The sequence below is a fragment of the Haliaeetus albicilla genome, chromosome 5 (genome assembly GCF_947461875.1).
Source record: "Haliaeetus albicilla chromosome 5, bHalAlb1.1, whole genome shotgun sequence".
NCBI lineage: Eukaryota > Metazoa > Chordata > Aves > Accipitriformes > Accipitridae > Haliaeetus > Haliaeetus albicilla.
This window is the reverse complement of record NC_091487.1, coordinates 2157436-2170661: the sequence shown is the minus strand read 5'-3', so window position 1 is coordinate 2170661 and position 13226 is coordinate 2157436. Positions and strand designations below refer to the sequence as shown.

Sequence of the window (13226 nt, the reverse complement as noted above, 5' to 3'; positions counted from 1 at the left end):
CCCGGAGAGACTGCTGCTGGTGGTGGGTGCTCCTGGAGGCGCAGACCTCGACCCCTCCCTGGGTCACATCCTGGCTCCTTCCAGCCCAGGCCACCCCAGGGACACCTTTTTCACAGCAACTTGGGTCTCTTCAAGGCAGGGGAGGTTGAACTCTGTATTTTCTAGGTTGCCGGTGTGCAAGAGATTGATGAAGCAAGCCCTCGCATTGCTGTCAGAAGGGCTGGTGCTACAGCGGGGCTTGTTTAGCAATGTTCTGTGCACCTGGGGAGCTATTTAGGATTAAGATTACCCGTAATTGAGGTTACCTGACAAGTCTTGGCATAACACTTTATCTTTGGTGTCTTATAACTTTGGCAAGTTTTAACCACTTGCATTGAAATTTGCTATGCTGGTGGCTGCCTCAGGCTGACTTGTTCACAAAAATTGCTGTCCCAAAAGGTTTTTTTTAAGTAAGGGAAACAACATTTTGTTTCATCTACGTTAAATTCCTGCAGCTCTTTAATCAATATGTTTAAAAGGGCCAGATACACATCCTTGCACGATTCCTTGCTTAAGTTACATTGGGAAATCTGTCTGTCCATAGTTTATGGAGCTGGCTTGACAATGCTGTATATAATTTGTGAAATACTGTTTAAATTAATAATCATAATACTGGGTAGTACTAAACAAAGCTCTAATGGCATTATGTTGGCGTAGTTACTTTTACCAACTAAGTTCCAGTCCCACCGTTGAGCAATGACGGTTTTGAATATTGTTTTTGTGTTGTTCTGTATTGTGGAAATTTTTCGCCATAAAATAGTGCATTAATTAAGAGCCAATCTTTAATTATTTACTTATCCAGTCTTGCGTCACACCTTCAGTGCTTCTGGCTAAAAAGCAATGTCAAGCCAATCAACTTGTAATTATGTAGGTTATAATTGTTACCTACCAGCATGACCACAGCTTTCCCTTTCTTTGGAGCTTCACTTGGTGTTGCCGAATTAAAGACAGAGCAGAACAAACCTGAGGGCATGCACGTACCCGCCCGTGTCCGCAGTCTAGCTGGGGATGTCCACTCGGTCTGCCTGAGGATCTCCCACCTCCTGCCTTCCTTTCCCCCATGCCTTAGGAAATCGGAATCTCTGGAGCTGGACACTGAATCATCCCTTCTGTATGATCCCAGCATCCATCCCCAGTAGGAGCTGTGTGATTCCTCATGTAGCCTTGTGGGAACATCCTCGCTGGAAACTTGTTCAGAAATTTCTGCCTCAGTGTTTCTTCTTTGCCCTTGGCACCATCCACGGTAGCGCTGTGGTCTGTGCAGCGTCGAGCTGAAATCCTATCAGAATTACCATCCAGCCTTTTGTGAAAGCCGGATGCTTTTGACACAAGGGCATCATCTTAAAATAAATTGCAGACACTTGAAATTGCAGGGTATCGGGTTCTTCTCCATGGGTCTGTTAGCTGAATTAAACAGTGTTCTGCCGTTTAAAGTTTTATAGCTTCATTAATCCGTTTTTTATTAGGGAAGGCCTTTTGCACTGAACTGAGGGACAGAAATGTATATTGTTTGTAGCCTCCCATTTTAAATTTTCTTAGAAACTCTCTGGCATTCATGTAAAGCAACAAGCAAAAATTCTATTTTAGAAAGCTTGTTTGGAAGCAGATGCGTTGTACTCTTTTTACCTGCACAAGCCCATAACATCAGGATTTTGCCAGTGAACTGTTTACAACGGGGGTTTTTTTGCCAGTGTGAAGGCAACTTCCCAAGCAAGTAATTCAGTGCAATTTTCACAAGCTGAACTGGATGTGTGTTGGCTGGAAGACGTGACAATGCCTCTAATGTCAATTCTTTTCCTCACTGCATGGTTGCCCATCGTGGAGCGATTGACCAGTGTCTGGACTGGTGGAGGGACATGCGGGAGCTGTGTGCTGTATTTCTCTTTACGAATGCCTCAAATTCAGCAGTTTTCCTCTCCATTTTTCAGGAACCTGTAGCTATTGTGCCAGACACCAGGGTCATTGTGGCTGGGTAGTCCCTAGCAGTGGTCAAGGGATGCCGGGCGTTAGAGAACCCTTGCTCGCAATAGGCTTTTTCCAAAACCATTTGTTCCTTCTCGTTGTTCTAGCTGACAACTGCTAGCAGTTGTTTTGGGCTTTGGGTTATTTGTGTGAGTTGACCAGTTGACCAGTTGGGTTTTTCGGTAATAGCTCTCACATGAGTACAATGACATGGACACATTAGGAAAGCTCGTTGACAAGTGTGGAAGTAGAACCATGGGCATCAAGAATAATCTACCTGTCTAAAATATTTAGAAGAATAGTCTTCCTAAAGTACTGAAAGATTAACTGGTGAGTTGAAAACAATTATTCACTTTTCTTTTTCTCAATGAGATGTATGCCAGCACAGTTTAAATGAATATTTTCATTACCTTGGTGAGCTTTAAAGCTATCAGAGACTATCCTATCTTTCCTGTAGCACCAACTCTTCACACACTCTCAGTTTAAGGGGGCTGTCTAGGGAACTCAGTAATCATAACTCAGGGGCAAAACCAGGTCCCTGGCAGAAATACCAAAAAGTAAGATTTTTACCCATTTGAGGTGCATGCCAATTAATTTTATGCTCATTTCTAAACAGAACTATAACCCAGAACTGAAGCGATCATGGCCTGAGTATTCCTCCTGACAGAGCCACGTTCATCGGTTAGCTCTGTGACACTGCTGTCCTCCCCCCCCAAAGGACAGCTTCTGCCAGACAAACCTATGAGCGTCAAACACGCGCAAGTGGGGAGTACTAATATGATTTTATGCTCTAATTCTTTGTCTGGAGAGCCTTTCAGTAATCATGCTGTTATTTTACCCAAGGTATGAACCTTGCTAGCCCATAGCCTCCAGCCGGTGGTCAAAACCTTACCCAGCCCTCTTCGAGGACAGTGGCTGTGCTCCTGTCATCCAGGCTCTGCCAGCAGGTACCGCAGGCGAGCTCCTCGGCTCTTTCCTTGGAAGCTTTGGAGGAAATTATGTCCATGTGGAAAGGTTCAGTGTTGCCAAATGGGCTTCGTAGCTTCCTGAGCCAGGAGGTGGCAGGATTCCTGCTCTGTTCCCTGCATCCTCCAGGATGGTAATGTCCCTTTAATTTTAATAATAGGAACAGAATGGTAAATGACAGTCACAGGCGTGTTACTGGGGCAGGTTAGGGACAGCTGTTGGTCTCTTAGGAAGCTCGTATGGGAAAGTCACGTGCTGTGCTGGAAATACAGACATTTTCTTTTCTTAGAATAAATCAAATATCCTCCTTGGTAGATACAATTCTGTTTCTCTTATACACATTTCCCTCAGTGGGAATTAAGGAATTATATTTGCTTTGTTCTTTTAAATATTTATCTTTTTCTTTTAATATGTGACATTTTTCCTCCAAACCATTTACTGTCGGTATTTTTGGCAGGGTAAAACCCTGGTTCGACTGAAGTCTAAAGAAAACGGATCCACTTTGGTGAATTCAAAATTTGTCATGTAGAGTCAGCACCGGAGGGCTTGAGGGTTGGTGGATTTTTTTTTTAATCAAAATCTTCCCTGTTTATGCTATCTGCTTCTCTAATACTGTATTATCTCCCCAATGCCTTCTTGCATCCATCCTCTGCGTCCTCTCTGTTCAAGCAAGTCCCCGCACGGGTATGCGGGAGCCCTGCAGCAATGTGCTAGTGCCCGTTAGCTAGCTGCCATTAATTTTTAATCTAAAGATCCTCTCTTCAGCGTTATTATTCCTGTTTGTTTATTTCAGCTGTTTTTTTTCTACTGAGGGTTTTGGGGTTTTTTTTTCTCATTTTATCATCTTAATGCAGAGCAGGGATTGTCTTTGCAGCTGGGTGCCCCTGGGGCCGCTGCTGAAGGGCAGCACAGAGCAGCAGAGTGGGTCTTCGCCAGCGTTCTGCCACGTTACAAGAAAATTCAATTTAGCCATTTTCTCCCTTAGAGTATTTGTTAGGCACTTGATATCCTTTCCCTCCAGCTTAAGCCAAATTTAGTACTCGAACAATGGGCGAGACAGAAGGATGAAGAGGGGAGGCGAACTGCGGGAGGTTGTCCTCTTGTCTCCCTGCTCTCGCCCATCTCATCCTCTCCCTTCTCCGCTCTGCTCTCCCCACACAGCCCACGCTAGTTTCAGAGCATGGAAAAAAAAAATGTCATATGAGGTCAAAGGACGTCCACACAAGTATACCAACAAAGTACGCAAAAATCTCTTTTAAAATACCTGACTTGCGCTGTCAGGTACTTGGATGCTCCTATCCTTCTGTATTCCGTTGCAGTTCTATGCTCCATCTGCTCCCTGCCCCCAAATCCTCTATTTTACCTTCTTTGAGCATTAGACAAATCATTTATTTTTCTAATTCATTATTCTGTCATAAAGATTACTTTAAATAAAACAATTTGGTATTACTCTTTACCGTCCAGATCATCTTGGAGCATATACGCATTGTCCGAGGTCATTTCTGAAACCAAAGTGCTGCTTGGACTCTCTGCCCGAATTTCTGCGGGTCATTTGTGACTGGCTGCTGGCTCCAGACCATGGAGCACTAACCTACTTATTGCTTTTAGATACTTCCTCTGCCTCGAGATTAGCCATGACATTTTCCTGAACCGCTGAGATACTTCTGGTAGTTTGGCCCTGGGTCGTTCGGCGGTGCGTTCCCGTCTGTCAGCAGGCACTCAGATACTTGACTTTAATGGCCAATTTTCTGACGGTTTTCCTCTTGAAATCTGCCGGAGTGCTAGGCTGAGACTGAGGCCCGATTCCTTTTGCTCTTTATCTTCTTCTCTTGGGTAGTGTTATTGAGAGCCTCGGATTGAATTTTCATCTCCTTACTGCTGATTTACAGCCTGAACAAAGATGCTATCGCAGTGATGTCTGTTTTGGAAAATTGCTTTAAAACCATGCAAAAGTGGAGAACGGTGCTTTTTTTTTTTTTTTTCCTTTTTTGTCCTTTTTTTTTTTTTTTTTTAATTCAATGCTAGCAAGACCAGCTGTCTTATTTTCATGGTTGTCAGCAAGCGCAGAGCCCCTTGACTTCAGTGGGATGTGCGAGTGCTGAGCAGCACGGAGAAGTGAAGCCATCCAGCAATGCCCGCTGGTCCAGCCCAGCTCTTCCTCCCAAGCTGGACACAGTGGAAGAAACTGGTGCAACACTGGTTTGGAGATGCCCACGTGCTCTTTTGTGCCTGTCGTGAGATGGCTGAGCTGTAGGAACCCACTGTAGGGACTGTGTCACTGCCCACGTCTTGTGTTCAGGTGAGGATCCCGCTGAAATGACCATGTCTGATTATCAGCCTGGATGTAGAGGTCTCTCTTCCCCAGAAAGTAAATGCACTATTAATAATATCCTAGTGACAGAGGGACGATTTCTTCCATGTGCTTTACTGAAGAGGAGGGTCCTGGCCACAGGCTCCAGTGCAGCCAGGACAGCGGCTGGCAAAGTGATGAAGGCACAGTCCCTCCACCCAAGCCTTTGTACTACTCTCTGCCCAATTTAATTACTACTTAAACTGTTAAATTCCAGCTATGTTGCCTTTGCCCATGCGTGCTGTGTTCTTGAGAAAATCAAGTTCCACCTCGCTGCAGAAATTTGGGGTCTATCGCTGCAATGTTATCGGCCCTGGGACCTCCTCACTGTGGATGGGGGAAACTGATGTCTGATGTCTCTGAGCTCCAGAAAATACAGTAAGTTTAGAGATCGGTTAGAGGAAAGGGTTCACGGTCACATTCTGAGTTTTTCAGCATCCCCAGACTGGTGTACTGGCATTTCCCTTTTTCAAGGTGTAGCAGCTAGATTTTCAGGTGTGAAAATGTCCCAGATTTTTCTTCCCTCTTTCCTTACAGTGACACAAGTGTGTTTTGAAAAAAGTCAAGACCCAATGCTGCTTTGTTCTGATGTTCAGTACATGACTGTGAGGGGAGCTTTACTGAAAACTCACCTGTATTTAGTGGTGCCACTGTCTCCAGGAAAGAGAATTTAAAAAAACAAATCTGATTTAAAAACAAACAAACAATCAAAAAAACCCAAATAAAAAACTTCTGTGCTGGTTTTCTGGAGAAAATGCTGTATTAGTATAGCTAGAGAATCTTGTTTCTTCTTCTTTTAGGATTAAATATAATTGAGTGTGTTGTCAAGAACCTACTTTGTGGCCGATATGTCAAATACATTAATTAGATCAATAGCTTCAGGTAGTCTCAAAATGCCAAATAAAAATGAAGGATATCGGGCAGAGCATGGCCCCTTCTCCACAACACAGACCAAGGCAAAGTCCTTTTCTCCATCCCATGGGCAGCTGTGCTATTTGGGTGCAGTATGTTTAACTGATATAGGTTATAAAGAAGGTGGGAGTTTTTCACAGGAGAACTACAGGGTCATTTTTTTCCATGAATATTTATTTTCCAGAGCTTGCACAAATTTCCAGAGGAAAAAAGTTTCAGTTCTTAAAGTAAAAAGATGAGTAAAGTAAAGTAAAAAGAACTGCCGCCTTTGGTCATCATGCAGTTCATGCCTTGACCAAAATCTGATGTTGTTTATTCTATTTTTTATTAGTTATGGGGTAGAATCTGCTTTGTGTTAAGCTTTTCACACTTGTACAAGAAGGAATATTCACTGTCCTGAAAAACTTAAAATATTAACAAAAGAGAAAGGTGTTGGGGTTTTTTTTAAATAAACTAAACAAATCCTTATGTAGCACACAACAGAAATGGCTTTTTAATATAATGAGAAAGAAGTGGGGGCCTTCAAAGATTATGTCAGAGAGGTTAAACCCAGAAAAATGGAGTATGCTTTTTGAAAAATTGCCGAGTTCAAAGAAAACCTAATCAAACATCAAGACAGCTTCTTTAGTGCAGTAAAATGTAATTTTTTCCTCAACTGCAGAATTCATGTTTGTGCTAATCTAAATAATTTATATGAATCCAGAAATGAGATCCCATTAAACCTTTTAAAACAAGGTTATTTTTTTCCCTCAATCAATTTTGTGGGCAGTAAGAATATATATGTACTCTGGGAAGAGCCCTCTGGATGCAGGTATGGTACTTTCTGGAGCAGAGGGTTGGATGAGTGGCATAGTCATCTGTTAAATCAACTTGCAATATGGAAAAAAGATTGAGGATAAAAAGTAACTAAATAAAATAATGAGTTAGATCCAGGGCAATCAACAGGTTCATGCCTTCATTTTAGGAAGGATGTGGCCATGGAACGCATCTGCAATGGGAAGCGCAACGGTGATAGAGGGAGGTTAAGGACACCTCAACCTCTCTGTTGCACCAGAAGTTCAAAAACCATATACAAAAGAGAAAACCGAATCAGCAGGAGAGGATGAAAGTTTCTCCACCCTCATCCTACCTTTTCCCCAAAGCCAGCTCAACACACTTCATAGCGTGGGAACTGGAGGGCTCATTTCAGAGCTCAGATAAAGAGAGAAAAGGTTTTGCTGGGAAAGGGGGAGTAGCAGCATCTTTCCCCATCATCAACACTTCTCTCTTTTCCAGGCTGAGTGTTTTGGACCAGAGGAATCTTGTCTTTAACACTGAATTGTTTCAGGATTCAGTTTTTAAGAGCAAAAGCAGAGGGAAACATCGATTTTTGTTTGATTTCGGTCAAAATTTGCTTTTCATTTTCAGTTAAAATTAGAATCAACAGTAAATTATTCACTTAATCCTTATAATTAACTTTGTGCATCTCTTTTCAATATGCCAGTTTCTTTAGTGCATCTTTTATTGTGGTTCAACTCCACTGTTGGCTTCTGTTGGTGGTATCAGGGCGGGTAGATCAGCGTGCTGCCTGCCCAGACCCCTCAGAGGTGGGTTCCTTGTCCCCAGGACTGGCAGCACTACGTGAGCTGTTCTTGGCCCTGCTGGACATGCTGTGGCAGGGTTCCCAAAGTGGGCTGCATCTGTCTTCCACGGTGTTTTTCATCTTGGGGCCGTGATGGTTTTCTCCATACAAGGCGACTCCTGGCTCTTTTTGAGGAGCATCGTTGCCTGGTGGGCGCATTAAGGGGAGCCTCAAGGATGGAAGCACGTTGCACCGGCAGCATCTGGCACGCCGCGTGAGGGTTGTGCTGGGACAGCTCCCTGCTGCCTCTCCAGTGGCTTTTACCTCCCTGCAACTTCATAGGCCAAAAAAGCCCCCAACCCTCCCATAAGGAGGTTTCTGAGAAGCAGTCGGGGACTGAGCTTATTATCCCCGTCCCTCCAATGAGGTAGGCAGTGATGGTGGCACAACAAGCCCTTGAGGAGTGAATGGCTGCTGATGGCATCTCCTGGTGTTTTAAAGCCTCCCTCTCCTCTCCGTACATAAAAAAAACAAAACACAAATGAACAGACTGATGGCAGCAGGATGTTAAATAAGTGCATGGGGCTCAGCTGTACCCTGACTCAGTAATCATTTAACAGAACAGCAGAGCAAGATGCCAAATCTTGCTGTCCCCAAAGCCTGGCATGATGCTGGGGTCATTTGTTTCTTCCCCCTCCTAGTTTTTCCATTTCCTTTCAAACTGGAGGTCATGCTGTACAGATTTCTAGAGGTAACTCTCAGTCCTTCTCAGCCGAAGGATATTTTAGATTTACCAAAAATTGCTCAAACTGTTACCAGCTGCATTGAGGCAAGATGAGAGGGATGTCCCCATTCTGTCTGATGGCTGGGTCTGAGCAGCCTTGAAGTCTGTTGGCTTTTGGTCCCAGCCCAATTCCTTACAGAATCATGCCAAAAAGGAAACAAAGTTATGTAAAAGATTTAAACTAAACTTTTTTTTTATTATTTTTAATACCAAAAAAAAATGATGTAAAGCTACTGGGTGTATGCTGAAGATTTTTTGCTTCTTTACACCAGTATAACAAAATCATGTAAGATGATTCCAAGCTTCAGACAGATTATAATCCATCAATGTAAGAGATTATCTCAATAGAAGAGAATGGTTTTAGCACTAAGAACGTACTGATAAAACACCTTCAGACCTTAGCGTGTCCCAGTATAGACAAGTCATAAGACGTTAATCTATGGACTATTAATAAGACTATTTTCTGACCAAAGAAAAGGTTTATGTCCTTTCCTAAACCATCTTTAACATATTTTTTTACAGTTAGAAATTGAGAATTAGTTTAAAAAATGCACTTCTGTATGACTACGTGGTAGGGTTGGCTAGAGAAGCAGTGCTGTTTTTCAAGGCACCTACTGCCAAAAATGATTGTACCGCTTCAAAGTCTGGGCAACTCAAACACAATTTTACACACTTGAAACAGGAACAGTACAGAGTGACACAGAAACATGGCAAGAAAGAGAGGTGATAGGGGAAAAACAGGGAGAAAGGGAGTAAATTGGAGGTTCATAACCTAAAATCCTGTTTGAAACGACACTTCACCTTTAGATAATGTACTTTTCTTGAATAGTGCGGCCAAACTCATGAGCATTGCTACAGCTCTGTTGTTTCAGTGGAGTAACAGTCAGTTTAAATTAATTAAGCTCCTCTGAGACCTTGTATCCACACTATATCATTGGCTTCTTTGCTGTAGCAAGACTCAGGACAGCTTTGACAGTCGTGTGTTTTATTGAATTATGAGGTCTGATGTCAGGGATACACTCCTGCCCATCATCCAGACCACAAAACAACCCTACCCCTTCTGTTGTTGCTTGTGTTTGATGAGCAAAATAATCTGTGTAAATTATCCAACAAGCTTTGTCATTAGCAAGAGCAGCCAAAGGCTGAAGACGTTTTTCAGTGACGTGACTCCTGTCTTGTAGACTGTGTTTGGAGTAGTTACTGGGTATGGGTGCCTTGCTGGCAGACAGTCTTTGAGCATAGCTGAACCTCAGAAGAGTCAGAAGCACAGATGGAAACCAGCAATTTGGATTTAAATTATCTGTGCATACAGGAATTTTAAGTAGCATACTTTTTTTCTTGCCTGGTTCTTAAGTTGCATAGCCATTCTGAGAAATCATCAGCTTGTAATGGTTTACAGCAGGTCATCCTCAACTTTGAGCATAAACTGCCCTTTTTTGGAGCCCAGTTCCCTGAGCGCAGGACTTCTGATGCCAGGCCCAGGCTGTCGCTTGCTCGCAGGTGAAATTCAGGGGTTTAGCTGAAGAGAAAACTAGTATACGAGGATCTAGGCTTCTTGAGGGCAAGCTGGCACCTAGCCATGGACCAAAGCCTGCCACATGCAGAGATCTTCTTCCCAAAGCCTATTCAGGGACACGGAAGCAACATGCTTAAATATCAGTAAGGTTCATTCCCCTAAAAGGGGTGCAGGATTCACAGAGGGGATTTGAAAAGATGGAGATCTTTGTCTGTGACTGTGACTTTAGGTAAGAACCGCCTGGTCCTTGTGCCTTCCTCCTTACTGTCTTGGGGACCAGGCTGCAACGTGCCCATGTGCCTCATCCTTCTTCATCAGCAAGGCTGGATCTCCAGGTGCTGTCCCTCTGCTAAAGCTGGCATTCAATACCGTCTAGCTCCCCTATGCCACATCTACAGACCTGGCTGCTGGGAGGCAGGACTCCTTTGCCTGCCCTCTGAGTTTCTTGGATGAGCTCACTTCACTGCGAGCGAGCCTTGTGAACGCACATCGTGCGCAAGGCTGATATAAAATCACAGAGACATTTTGTGTTGTCTTGCAAATTCACCTCTGTTCCATTTTGCCACAAAACTGAGGATAATTTTTGTGGAAGGACAATGCAAAATGAAATGAAGAAACACTAGTACAATTACATTTGCTTCTGCATTAATTGGATGGTATAAGATGTCTAATATAATGATTATGTCCAGCCAGTTAAACTCTGGGTCTCAGAAAGTCCCACTGAATGGACTGAAAAGTTAGACGGGGAGGGGGGACGGGACTCTTACATGTTTCATTTGCCACCTCTTCTGTGAAGTCCCAAATCCAACATTGCCTTTGTCTTTGCCTGCTTCTCACTTGAGTTCATCTGGTAATCTTTGCCTCTGTGTTAATCTCCAGGTTGAACTGTACCTTATAATTCACTTTCTAGCTGAGTTGTCCTAACATTTTTCAATACTATGATGAAAACCAGTTCCAGCCAAGACTTCCCTTAAAGTTATTTGAAAACAATGCAATGTTTAAAAACTGAGAAAATTGATTGAAATTGCGTGTTTTAAAAACATGTCAGCAGCTTGCAATCTCATTTCTGAAATCAGCTTTATTAATACCCCATCTGTCAGTTGCATTTCTCATAACTTGTGGACAGAACTTTATATAGGTTCCTCGAACCTCATTTGGTTTGGAATCAATGATTTTGCAAAGTATTCTTGCTTTTCTGAGCCCACATTGTCCTTTTGTCTTTGACCGTTGGGTTTGTCTGCTCTTGCTCGCCTGGCTGGCCAGTAGCTTGCCAAGGCAGAGGAGCGTTACGCCGCGTATCTGAGCCAGACCCTGGGCCGTGCTACGTGGTGGATCAGACGTGATCCGATGCCGAGATGCCCACACCGCTGCCGGCGCAGGCTGCCTGGTCTTGCAGTGCTGCACGGAGACGCCAGCGCTGGCGGCTGCCCCTGCGTGCCTTGGCTGCTCCCCAACGCGCTGGAGACCTCTTGGCATTCCAGGTAGGGGTTGGAGATGAAGGCCAGCACTCTGTTAGTGTGGGTTTGTTCTCTATTGTAGAGCTAGCTTGCTGCTGCTGTCTCCAGGATCTGAGTGGCACCCCGCTGCGGTCACCCACAGACCTGCCCTGGGCAGTCCTCGGCACCATCTGCCCTGCCAACAAAATCCCAAGAGTGTATCCCAAAATCCTCCATTGTGTCATCTCACCGCACCTTGGTGGGGACACGTCCTGACGTGTGCCCCACGCTGGACCGTTTCTTCCCAATCCTCCCTTCTTGGAAGGAATTCAGAGATTACACATGCAAGCCGTTTACGTTATTTGCATTTTCATCTTTTTTTATGCCGCTGTGCGCAGACATGTTCATAACTGCTATTCTACTCGGGGGGTTTGCCTGCATGCAAATGGCTTATAATTTACCAGGACTGCTCACATTAAAGATCTGGATGCGTGGGTAAAGCAGAAGTGCACAGGACAGCAGAAGTAAGGACAGAGGTAGTGTTAGAAGCAGCAAAGTCCTTGATTTCTGTAGACAAGTTTCTGAGCACAGCTGGGATAACTGATCCCCATCTGACCTGTTTCTTCTGTTTTGGTTTTTTTTTACTGGTTGTTTTGTTAAAATGGGCCCATGCACTTGTGTGGTACCTGTGGAGTTTGCCATATTTACAAGAGATGTCTCAGTCGCTCTGCAGGTCATGTGGATGCTTTGCAAGTCTGGTGGCATGGGGAATATCAGCGTCTTGTTTGATGGTGGTGGAAAACTATAACGGGCAAGTTGAGGGAAGAAAAGACCAGGTGTTTAACATCACTGGTAGGTCAGTATGCTGTTTTCCTTTTTCTCACTACAAATATATATCACAGGCTGGTTTCTTCCAGCCTGGTGGAAAAAACTCTCTGTTTTGGTGAGGAACTGTGAGTTTGAGGTAGGGCCTTGAGAGCCCTGAGGCTCCTCTAGCACCCACGGACTCTTAGATTTAAATATGGAGAGAGCTGGTAGAGTGAGTGATTTGAATTACTGTTAGAATTAATTTATTTCTTTATGAAGACACCTATACAAACTACCTGTAAATCCTTGCTGTCCGTAGCACTGTTTCTCTAAGGAAGATTTGATTACAAGCTGACTATAAGTTATTAGCTATAAGTTATTAGCTTTCCAGTAAGTCTAAATGAATGTTACAGGCTATAAACTGACTATATAAATTACAATCTCTCTGTAAAGCTTAATGACGGTTGCAGTCACATTTATATCTTTCCCAAGGACAGGAGAAAATTTCTTACTGTGTTACTGATTACAATAGTCTCATACCCCGGTTTCATGTCTCGAGTCAAACTGGCAGTGTGTTGGTTGTTTTTTTTTCCCCACCTGGTGTCTTTGGTCTGAAACTTGAAGTGCTTTCCTATGCACCTCGTCCCCTCCAAGCATCACCTCGTGGCAGCAGTTTCCCATGGAAAATGCATCATGGAGCTGGAGTTGGGCATGGACCATCTCTTCCTCCAGGAAAAGCAGCACGTGTCCTCTTCAGGTTTGGTTTGGTTTGGTTTTTCTCTCTTGCAGCACTGTTTGCTCCTCATGAGCAGGACACATCTGTCCTCCACATCTGTGTCTTCCCCCAGTTTGGGAGCAGCAGCCCTCCGTAGTCCAACCGCAGCTTTCCCAGC

At 43.9% G+C, this 13226-nt stretch overlaps 1 protein-coding gene across 1 annotated transcript in view; it reads left to right on the top strand.

The window, feature by feature from the left end:
• MDGA2 (MAM domain containing glycosylphosphatidylinositol anchor 2) overlaps positions 1-13226 on the top strand; it is a 382087-nt gene that overhangs the window by 303225 nt on the left and 65636 nt on the right. The window lies entirely within an intron of this gene.